This window comes from Vulpes vulpes, chromosome 4 (assembly GCF_048418805.1).
Source record: "Vulpes vulpes isolate BD-2025 chromosome 4, VulVul3, whole genome shotgun sequence".
NCBI classification, from domain to species: Eukaryota; Metazoa; Chordata; class Mammalia; order Carnivora; family Canidae; genus Vulpes; species Vulpes vulpes.
Genome location: NC_132783.1, coordinates 127,538,983 through 127,551,344, shown reverse-complemented (window position 1 = coordinate 127,551,344; position 12,362 = coordinate 127,538,983).

Below are 12,362 nucleotides of genomic sequence, written 5' to 3'. Positions count from 1 at the left end.
TTGAAGTGTTCATGGCTACCAGCAAACAGCAAAACTCTTGCATGACTGCATCCTAAGTTTAATACAGAGGTGGTGGTCTGGGATGGTGAGAAGTAGAGACCACAAAAAGCCAAAGAGAATTAAGGGCAATGTTTGTCTCTGAACACTCAACCTAATCCTAAGTTGAGACCTTACAAGTATAAATTCCAAAAATGAGAAAGAATGATCAGGGATATAATCAGAAAGACAGAAACATCAGGATCCTGAAAAAAAAAAAAGGTGGAAATTGGGGGAGCATCATAGTTCAAACAAAGGAAATCTGGCTCAGGAAAGAGAGAAGGAAGCACCAAGATATAAAGTAACCAATAAAAACAAGGGAAAACCAACTGATTTGGATTGCAGACTCAAGGGATGTTGCCAGCAACCAGGCTATAATTATCATGTCTCTTCCATGCCTTGACCCAACTTTGTTGTTAACTGCTTGCTCAGCCAGCCTCCTTCTCCACAGGGTTTTGACGATCAATGACTATCTGGTTTTTGCTCTCATTGGCACCAGTATGAGCTAAATAAAGTACCTATGCCTGGTCTGTCATCTAGCATGTGCTTGAAAAATAGTCACTGTTTTTAAATTTCCTCTTAAGTATGAAATAAGAACCAAGGATCAGATATGTTTTCCTATTAATATTAGAATGAATATACACATACTAAAATTCCAAAAATGTTTTTGAACAGTAGAGAGTATTTGAGGTCGAATCTGAAAACTTTTATAGATATCTTTGAGGATTGAACTCTCAAAACCACCTTGTCAATGAATCTTGAAAAACCAGAAGTTTGTATAAAACTCCTTATGATGCCAACATGCTTCTGATTAGCTCCAAAGTGTAATCTACTTACAGCCCATGGGAGAAATTCTAACTCTCCAGAGCCTTCTTCCCATATTCAAAGAACTTTAATTCTTCTTCTTGGAGGTGACTTATGGTCACTGTTCCACTAGAAATCTTTTCAAATCTGTGCAGTGCGCTACTAGGTCAAACTCTAGAATACTGCATATGCTACAATAAGTCAGAGATGACTGGCCAGATTAGAGGAAAAAATATTGTGGGTAGGAAACCAGAGACAAATTTGGCAAGAACGGATGTCAGAGGGGGATTTCCAGAGTCCCTACACCAAAGGAGAGTGATATTGATTACAAATAATTTAGCAGTGAGTTAGTGAGGAGAATCCACCAGGGGCAGAAAACTATAATGCTTTTTAGAGAAAAAGGAGCTTAAGGACTATAAAAAACAAATGCCAAGAAGGTAACCTTTAACTATCAAATCTGCCGTAAGGAAACAAGGGAAAGAAAATGTTTCATAGAAACATTTTCATAGAAACATTTTCATAGAAACACAACAAATACCAAACTACTCTCCTGGCAAGGTCTTACTACAGATATTTTTCACAGATATAATTTCACAGGTATTTAACTCTCCACTATACTACAAAATGCTTTTCTAAGATTTGCACTATCTCTATTAATATCTGATATTTTTTTTCCCAAATCTGGCTTCATTTTTAGTCAATAGAAGGACTCATCACTAGGACATGAATTACTCTGAGCCCAGACAAGCCACAAAAAGTACACCCTCAAATGAATGTTCAAGGCTCTCAAAACATACACACACGCACAATACCAACAACATAGGAACCACAGACCAGTGTTCTTAATTTCAAGTTATGGCTTATCAAGAAGAGTCCCCTCTCATATATCTCTGTGCCACAAAGAAAAGGAAAAGATGTGTAGAATTTTAGGTTTATCACCAAGAGACCCTTTCCTTTCTCTCTGTGAAAACTTCAGAGGTTTGTCATTGCCCACAGAAAATGTACTATCAAGTCCCACAACCCTATGTGACTTTTTAAAGAACAAGGAAGTTGCTGGTGCCTGTCTTTCACAGCAACAACATGCTCAGGCTTCTCGGTGCAAACCACAGCAGCTTGAGTTTGCTAAGAGTCCCACCCCAGAGGAAATGTGCAAAGAGACTCTCTAGGCCATCAGCCACCAAAGGAGAAAACAAATACCTCATGTGGAACATAGAGAAAGCAACTGCTCTGGCAGGGTGTTGCCCAGAGCTTCTAGAAAAGGAAATAACAGCTAGCAAACCAGACCCAGGAAGAGGGAATTCTTCATCTGGGGAACCCACACAAGGCTGTAACCTTGCTGATCTCAAAGGTCAAAAAAATACAGCAGATGGATTGCTCTCATGGATAGGGAAGTTGAACTATTTGAAATGCCTTCCATCTCCATAAAATTGTGGTGCATTTAAATAATATTTATATCTTGCTTGTTTATCACATACATTTTTCCATGTTATAAGTAAATGGATTTTCTCTCAAAACCCTGTAACAAAGCCAAGCAAATCCTCCAAAAATTATTTCTATTGGAGAAATTACTGACATTGTTCACCCCTGTATACAGAAGACATCTTTTTGAATGGTAACATCCCTCTGAGTTCCAATCTTTGGGTCAGAGAATTAGCCTAAACAAAGGTATCTTTAGAAAACCAGGTCTAATTTCTTAATAGCAGTAAGGAACAGCACCCTAGCAATACAGTACACAAATGGAAGATGGCAGAGAGGAGAAAAACCAGGCTCTGGGCTGACATTATTTTGGCCTATGTATTTTTTTTAGCTACCTATTTCTATCCAGTGAGGGGCAGCACAGATTTTTCTTTGCAATGAAGGAAGAAGAAAAGAAAGAAAGAAAGAAAGAAAGAAAGAAAGAAAGAAAGAAAGAAAGAAAGAAAGAAAGAAAGAAAGAAAGAAAGAAAGAAGAAGAAAGAAAGAAAGAAAGAAAGAAAGAAAGAAAGAAAGAAAGAAAGAAAGAAAGAAAGAAGAGAGAGAGGGAGGGAAAACTAGCATATCTCCCAAACTATATGACGTAAGAGATCATTAAGTACATAGGAATGTAGTTTAGGACTCCCCTCCCAAGCAGCTGGGGTCCAAAGTGAGCCTGCAAATTTCCTAACTCCTATCCTAGGTATTTTAGGATTGGGGGTGGGGGGCGGCTACTGTTCTGGGACTGAATCACTTTGCAAAGAATGTATTCAGTGTACATCCACCAATCCCTCATAGCTCTGCCTCTCCTGGGCCGGTGAGCTGGTCTTCTCCTTTCCTAGACACTCGACAGTTCCAGAGCTTGGAAATAAGAGCTTGAAAGACAACTGAAAAAAGATCATGTGTTAGGGGGACTAGGAGGGGACTGTTGTACTTAATTGGAATTAATAAAGTTAAAAACCAAACTAGAAGCAGCCTTTGGCAGACTCAGAAAGGCCAAAAGTTCTTTGATACTCTTTCCTCCAAGAGATGGGGTCTCTTTCCTTTCCCCTTCAGTCTGGGCCAGCTGGCTACTTGATGAATATAACATGGCAGGAATGACGCTCTGTGTGTGAGGTCTGGGCTGACTCTAAGAGAATTGGCTGCTTCTACCTTAGTCTCTAGAAGTGCTGAGCTGACATGTTGGAAGCCTAACTCCTTGCTGGAGAGGTCCTGGGATGACATGGAAAGGGAAAGGGGCCCCGCAGAGCCCCACCAGCCAGCCATCACCACCATCATGTGACCATTAGAGGCGCCTGGCCACCAGCTGAATACTCTAAGTAACTCTAATGGATGTCACGTGGAACAGAAGAAAATCACACAGCCAACCCCCACCTGAATTCCTAATTAACAAAATCATGTGATATAGTGCTTATTTTTTTTCATGCTTTCTGATCTTTAATTAAGTGTAAAGACTCCCACTCATATCACCTAAGGGCCATTTTACCCACTGGTCTATTGGGCCACCAGTCTGTTGTCTCTCTCTTCAACAACAGTGAGATAGATACCCTTTCCACAAGGAAGATAAATCCATGGCTTGTTGTGTTTGCCAATAATAAAAATGTTGGAGAGCCAGATGGCAGATCTGTTGCCATTGGCATCTTTCATGTGAATTACATCAAAAGAACCAGGGTGCCTTTCTCTGTTGATGATCACACCAATTCTTCCCAGGTTAGCACCGCCAGTCACCAAACAGAGATTACCAGCAACACACTTGATGAAATTAGTAATTTTTCCAATCTCCAAATCAATCTGAAATGTACAAGGGAAGAGAAAAGCTAGGGAGCAAAAGTGTGCACCTCTTGCCCATTGGTAAGTCTTTCCAAAATAGGTATGTTCCTGAAAGTTGTCTGTAAGCTACATCATTATAAATCTTGGCAACAAACACGAGTTGAGTAATGACTTACAGGACAGTCACTGTGTTAACCACCAAGGTTGTAATAATGATCAAAATATCATTTCTGCCCTGGAGAATCTTGCTCTCTAGTGGACAACTGACTAATATGTAAATTTTGAAATTGATTTATAACAAGAATTAGCAAACCTCTTCTGTTAAAGGACCAGGCAGTAAATATTTCAGGCTTTGCAAGCCAACTTTGCCAAAATAGTGCAAAAGCAGCTTTGGAGAATACATAAGTGAATGAGAGCAACTGAGTTCTAATAAAACTTCATTTTTGGACACTAAAATTTGAATGTCATATAACTTTCTTGTATCTTAAAATACTATACATCTTTTGATTTTTTTTTTTTACTTTTTTGGTAATGTAAAAACAATTCTGTGCAAAAATAGGCAAAACTGGAGTTGACCCTCGAGCCAGAGTTTGCCAATCTCTAGTTTTGATTTTGATCAGATGGACCTAAAGCAGGTAGAACTTGCAAAATAAATAAATAAATAAAAGTTTAGTGCCATCAGATGGATTTACTGTTTTGGATTGCCATGGATACAAATAATACTCTTTCTATTTCTGATTTCTTCCATGCCCATGGGCATGAGTCTGCAAGACTTAGATGACTTACCAGGTAGGAGCTCTGGGGAGCATCAAGGACTCAGAGGAAGGGCAAAGTTAGCCTAGCAGGGAAGGAAACGTAGAGATGGAGTTGGAGGGTACATGAGCAAAGGCAGCCTGAGGTTGCATGATTGTTAAGCAAAAAAAACACTCAAATAGTAGAAATGAGAGTTTAGGGGAAAGGACAGAGTACCAGTATTCAAGAAAAACCTCTCTGCTTTGTAAACACGGAGTGCCGTTAGGTAAAGCAACTCTTGGAACAGAAGACACCTGGAGCCAGACAAATTGGAAGCACCGAGGTAAATAAAGAAGAGAATTTAAGAAGACATGCTTGCTGATGAATGGCTATTTCTCCTTATTTTCATCAGGTTTCCATTCACTTTTCCATTAAACTTTGCCATTCCACTTTATGCTCAAATAAGCACATTTTGGCAAGAGACTTGCTAAAGGTTCAATGCTTTGTATACTGAAGATTTGTTTTTTTGTTTTTATACCAAGAACCTTCAAAGACTATTGAAAACTCTATACAGTACTTCTCCAGAGGAAGTCTGTTGGCAACCTTTCCCCTACCCCCACTCGCCACCAGCACCCCATCCACCCAGTCCCCCACTCCCCATAAGAGATGAGAGAGCTACCTCTGTTGGGAGAAAAAAAAAAAGAGTCAAAGACACAAAACTTCTACCCTTTGTAGTCAACAATAATGTATCTCCCAATATATATCCTTCCTGCCTCCATCCCATGCTCTTGGTGGCAAGAAAGTGCACCCTCTAGGCCCAGGGTTGCAGATATGACCTATATTTTCATGTTCTGATGCTCTTTGTGGCTTCCTCTTCCCCTCGTGGGGCCCATGATTCCTCAGTTCAAAGCTCTCTTTACAATAGCTTATGGCTTCGTGTCAGGCAAGTCCCCAATTGTTTCCATCTTCCTGTCCATGCAGACACCCAAACAACACGAATTAGGTAAGCACATAAATTGACCTAAGGTCTTGTCTGCTTTGGAGAACAAATGGAAAGCCCAGTAACTGTATATAGGCAGCATTTAACATGTTTTAAATAATATCAACTAGATGACGAATGACTTGTGGGTTTCTTTTCATTCAGGAGGTCATGTGAGTCTTCTCTTGGGTCCAAAGCTACCACTTCCACTTCACTTAACTTACAAAAACAAAGGTCTCCAACACTCAATTGCATCGTTTTTGTTTTTTTTTTTTTTAATAGATTCTAAAATACTTCCTTCTCTCTGCAAATCATGCTCTTTTTCACTTAATGCTTTAGTTCTTATTGGTAGGATAAAATAAAAGTTTTAAAATGTAGCTGAAATTTTGCTCTTATTCTTAGTGCTGTTTTCTGGCAGAATGAGCTCAGTTCTTACCCTACAGACATATAACTTGTTTAGATAATAACAGTGCCTATGTAGTAATACCCTCCCAAAACACATCAACAGCACAAATTTGAAAACTGGAAGGAAGGGAGGGAGGGGGAGGAGGAAAGGTAGGTAGGTTCAGTTTCAGTCAAAGACATAGGCAGCTTATGGTTCTACCTCTTTTACCTAGAATTCCAACTCTACAAGTGTTCCTCCCTACCTGTCCTAAGCTCAAGTTGGTGAGAGACTTGGTTTTTTCCTACTAAGAGAAAAACCCTTACTGCCTTCTTTCTCTAAAAAAACTAGAAACAACTCAATGAAGTCAGTGCACAGAATGTGAGGCATTCTCAGCCAATAAGAATCTGTCAGCCTTTCCAGGTATGATGGTCTCTTTCCTCATTCTGCCAACCATTCACAGTCCCTCCACCCAGCACCTGACAAAATCTGCAACTGCCAAGAACAAGAGCAGGAGGCTTTCTTTCCGAGTGATACATCCAATCCTGTATGACTAAACCCTACATCCTGGAACATGTCCCTTCTCCCTAATCACTTCACTCTTTAGGAAGCTGTGGTAGGCAGAAGAAAGATCTCCCCCAAATCTCCAAGTCCATGTCCTACTTCCTAGAGCCTGTGAATATGTTGGGCTACATGGCAAAGGGGAATTCAAGGTTGTATATGGGATTAAAGTTGCTAATGAGTTGGCCTTAAAAGAGAGATGAGGGCAGCCCGGGTGGCTCAGCGGTTTAGCACCGCCTTCAGCCCAGGGCCTGATCCTGGAGACCCAGGATCAAGTCCCACGTCAGGCTCCCTGCATGGGACCTGCTTCTCCCTCTGCCTGTGTCTCTGCCTCTCTCTCTCTGTCTCTGTGTCCCTCATGAATAAACAAATAAAATATTTTTAAAAATTTAAAAAAAAAGAAAGATCACCTTCCATTATCTGAGTGGGCCCAACATAATCATAAAGGTTCTTAAAACCGAAAGAGGGATCTAGGAGAGGAGATCAGAGAGATAAAATGTGAAAACAACTAAACCTTCCATTGCTGGCTTTGAAAATGGAGAAAGAGTCACAAGCCAAGGTACATGGGCAGCCTCTAAAAGCCTGAAAAAGGAAGGAAGAGAACCTCCAAACCCTAGAACCTCCAAAAGGGAAACAGCACTGCTGACACTTCAATTTTCAGTCACTAAGATCTGCATCAGACTTCCAATGCACAGAGCTGTAAGATTATGAACTGGTGTAATTTCAAGCCACTAAGTTTGTGATAACTTGTTACAGCAGGAATAGAAAACTAATACAGAAACCACTGGTACAAAGCAAGTCCCCCCTACTTGCGCAGCCATCCTACCCTCATCCTAGATTCTTAGGTTGAAACCCGAATACATAGCTCCTCCCATTTGGCCATGGGGTCCCAGTCTTCCCAATGTACCCTCCCTGGAGGTTGACACAGGACCACATCTGCACATCTATTCTCCATAGAGTTAACTCACTTGTAAAGTTCCCTTCGTAATCCTAAGAATGGTTATGCAAATTGTTATATTGATCCTTCTACAGAACATCCTTGAGATGTGCCAAATGAGTCCAATTTTTCATCAATTGGAGAAACACTTACTGTTGAGCCAGATGATCCCTAAACTTCCCATATACTCTTAAGAGAAGTAAATCACTCATACAAGCAAAAAGACTATAGTTATTACTTCTGAGAGCAAATGTTCAAGAAAACAACTACATAAGTAAATGCCTTTGCTATTACTTTTATTTTTCTCTCACGTTGGCCTTCTCTAGAAATTTTATGAACTATAGATCAAAAAGCTCTAAGTGGCATGCAGTTCATTGCTTTGCCTTTGTAGGTACTTGTCTTAATATAAAAAACCCCTTGTTTGGTTGAAAGGTAAATGAGCTTTGCAGAGAACCAACCCTTTATTGGTGGCACGTGCAGGTGGAGGCTCAGGCCCCAAGTTAGACTGCTCAGGTTCAGTAAAAGCCTGGCTCTGTATCTCCCATGATATAGAAGGGGATAAATTACTTAACTGCTCACTGCCTCTGTTTCCCCATTTGTAAAATAAGCAAAATAATAATATTTACTTTATGGGATACTTGTAAGGCTAACTACATTAATACATACAAGAAGCTCAGAACATTGCTTGGCATGGTGCCACTGATCACTCTCACACTTGGTTATTCTTTTGGTTTTCTTATTGTCAGGATATTGGATATCCTGATAATTTCTGGTCTTGCCAAAGGCCAGACTTTCCAATACCTGGCTTTCCAAAAAGAAATACAGTGATGTACTTGTTCCCAATAGCAATCCAAATGTGAAATCCATGTTTGGAAAACTTGGCAGTGCTTCTTTTATGCTGCTGAACTCCCCTTAACTAAGGTTCAAGAAGCTCCTCCAATGGTTTTAAAGCATAGGTCACTCAAAATTACCTTTCCTAAGTTATTTTACAAAATTCCCAGGAAGAGAAATTTCTCAAAGTATATAAGGCAGTCCATCAGCGTTTAACAAGCTAAGATGTGTGTTAAAATGTAAATTCTTAGTCCTCACTTAAGATCTAATACATTGGAATGTAGACCCATAAATCTGAAGATGTTATTCTTATGATACAAAGTTTAAGAAACATTGCCTTAACAATCTTTAATTTAGAATCTACTCTCATTTTATTATGTTAGATAATCCTGCAAGTAAAGACAACTATGAAAAATGGTGAGGCCTAACTGACTTGTATATCATTCTCTCGTAAGATTTTTTTTTAATAAATCACCCATCTGCTTTCTCAAGAAAGAAAAATAGAAAGACCTAGCATACTGAGGAAAGTGTCTCATTAACAGAGAAAAGCATTATTATCTCATAGCTCAGACACCACTGGATGAATGAATCTTACAATGCAGTCTTAAGAACACAATTACACATGGTTTTCACAGTAGACACTCCATTATGAGAATCTAGATTCTAATATTAGAGTGTTTGAAATGTACTCATATGTGATAATAATACTGAAAATGCAAGTTGTAGCTGAATGCATTCCTTATTAATTTTCCTTCAATGTGTGATATAATTAACTGACAATCATCAGCTCTTAAAACAAAAGGAACACTGCCTCAGCATGTTTGTTGTGAAATAAAAGGGTTACGTTTCAAAAATGTGCTAGAAATAGAAGAGTTGACATCATCTACAGCTTAGTGATGGAGCTTTCCTTACATACCTCCAAAAAAGGAAAAGAAAAACCATGTTTTGGTAAACAATGCCAAATTTTTAATACTTTTCATTTTTATTGATTTTTTTTTTTACTGTGATACTTATGTTCAACCTCAAATATTTAAGGAAAGTATTTTTGGGCACATGTTTGCATGTGGCTAACTTTTCACTTTTATAAAGTATAAACTGTAGCCCACCTGTAGCAGAATCCTTTGTTTTCCTCCTTTCAAGGTGTCCAGACTCTACCTCTAGCCTCCGAGGTTAAGGTCTAGAAAACTGCATTTTTAACTATCTTCCCAGGCGATTTCTGCACACATTAAATTTGAGAACCATTTCTTTGAGAAGATACAATGTAATTCAAACTTAATCATGTGGGACGCCTGGGTGGCTCAGTGGTTGAGCGTCTGCCTTCAGTTCAGGGCATGATCCCAGAGTCCTGGGAACGAATCCCACATCGAGCTCCCCACAGGGAGACTGCTACTCCATCTGCCTATGTCTCTGCCTTTCTCTGTGTGTATCTCATGAATAAATAAATAAAATCTTAAAAATAAATAAATAAACTTAATGATCTACATTTTCCATATTTTTGAAGTATTTTTAAATTATTTTAATAGTAAACTCATTTAAGAGAAGTCAAAAAAAGTCACATGTGATTTCCCATTTGACAAGAAATCACGTCTAAGACTGTAATAAGAATCAATAAATATTTGCCAAATAAATGACTAGAATTAACTAATAACATGAGGAAATAAAATTGAGACAATGAGTTATGAATTCTTTGACTTTACCAGTATCTAAAAGAGAACTCATTAAAGCTATATCATCTCCATTAAATTTGTATTCACAGTCCAAAATAACCTACAAAAATCTTTAAATCTATGTATCTCAATAATATTCTTCATTTTTTCTCACTTGTTGAGGGAAGGGAGGATTATTGTATTTACCAGAAATAGAATAAAATGCAAATCATACCAACAAATTTTGTAATTTGTTTTCCTTGTTACATCATTGTTTTGACTTTTTAGATTTTTCTTTTTTATTTTATTTTATTTATTTATTCAGGAGAGACACAGAGAGAGAGGCAGAGACATAAGCAGAGGGAGAAGCAGGCTCCCTGTGGAGAGAGCCTGATGAGGGACACGCCTTGAGCCAAAGGCATAAGCTCAACCACTGAGCCACCCAGGTGTCCAACTTTTTAGATTTTTCTTGATGCCAGTAACATTAGCATTCATCTACTTATGTTCTTCCTAAAGGAGGCTATATGTCTATGGTCAAAGGTTAGTCACCCATAACTTATGAATCCAGATACACTGGACTGCAGGTAGGAATCCCCTAACGAGCTAATCCCACAACACTGGTTTGTTCGAATCTGAGAAATGACATTTACCTCAACCTAATGCCAACAGCACTGCTGTAAGCATCACAGCCTGCCTCTACCTAGCACCCAAGACAGAATGGGGTACCTACCAAGTCACCCAACTGTATGGATTATCTCCTTTCATTATCACTTTCCTATTTAAAATTATGCAGAAATGTTTTTAAATTATAAAAAATTTACAGCATGGAAAAAAATTTAAATCATTTTGACACTATTCCATGTGCTTATTACAATCACATATAAATCTATTTGTATTAGTAATTTCTTTTCTCACTTCACAATAAGTCATATTTTCATATTTATTTTGATAATTGTATAATGTTCCTTCAAATAGATAAACTGTAGTTTACCTAAACTATCCCTATTTTTAGGCACTTCTGTTGTTTCCAAAGTCATAAAGCATGTTTTGATGAATATTTGTGGCGTTTTCTATATTGAATTATTACCTTGGAACAGATTCCTGGTTCTGGGATTAATTAAAACAAAAGTATAATATTTTTTATTGATTTTTGGAAAAAGTATAACAGTCTAAAGAGCCCCAACAAAGAGATTATTAGTTTACCTTTTCACAGAATCCTTGTCAAAATTGGATATACTTGTTTTTTTCTAATTAAATAAAAAGCAGTCTCTTTGCTAATACTTCAGAGTCCTTTGTTGTCTTTTCTCCAACTATATTTATCCTAAAGCTCCTTGAAAACTAGAACTAGAAAAACTGCAAATGAGCAGAATCTTAATAAAAGAACTGATACCCAAAAATGATTTGAACCAGCCGGTGAAGAAGCCTAGGAACATAACAGAGTAACTACAGAAGGAGGAAGATCCTGACTGGTTACAGAATGAGTTCAGTGTCTGGAGTTCTACAGTGGCCAAACGGCCAAGTGGCCACAGGGTTGGGGGTTAGAAAGGAAGGAAGAGAACTAACATTTGGTGAGTTAACATATGAACTAACATATGTGCCAGCAACCATGCTAGATAATTTTTAGAAAATATATTATTTAATCTAGACAAAAGTGCTATACACTAATGTGCTGGGTTAAATAGATCCCTCCAAAATTTCTTGTCTACCCTGAAGTTCAGAATGTGACCTTGTTTGGAAATAGTGTCTTTGCAGATGTAATTAGTTAAAATCAGGCCATACTGGATTAGAGTGAACCCCAAGTCCAATGACTGATGTCCTTCCAGCAAGGCCATGTGAAGACACAGAAACAGATTGACACACATTGAGAAGAATATGTGCCAAGAAAGGCAGAGACAGCAGTGATGCCATGTATGCTTAGGAAACCCAAGGACTGCCAGTAACCACCAGAAGCTATGAAGAAGTATGGAAGGATCTTCCCCTAGAACCTTCAGAGGCAGCACAGTCCCAAAGACTCTGATTTTGGACTTCTGGCTCCCAGAATTGTGAGACAATAAATTTCTTTGGCTTCAAGGCATCAAATTTTGATAATTTGTTATGGCAGCCCTAGGAAACTAATGCAACTAAATATTTTATTCTGGTTTTACAGATGAAAATGAAGTTCAGAGAGATTCAAAGCCCTCTAAATACATAGAAGTGGCAGAACCAGGATGCAAACTAAAGCAGCCTGACTCC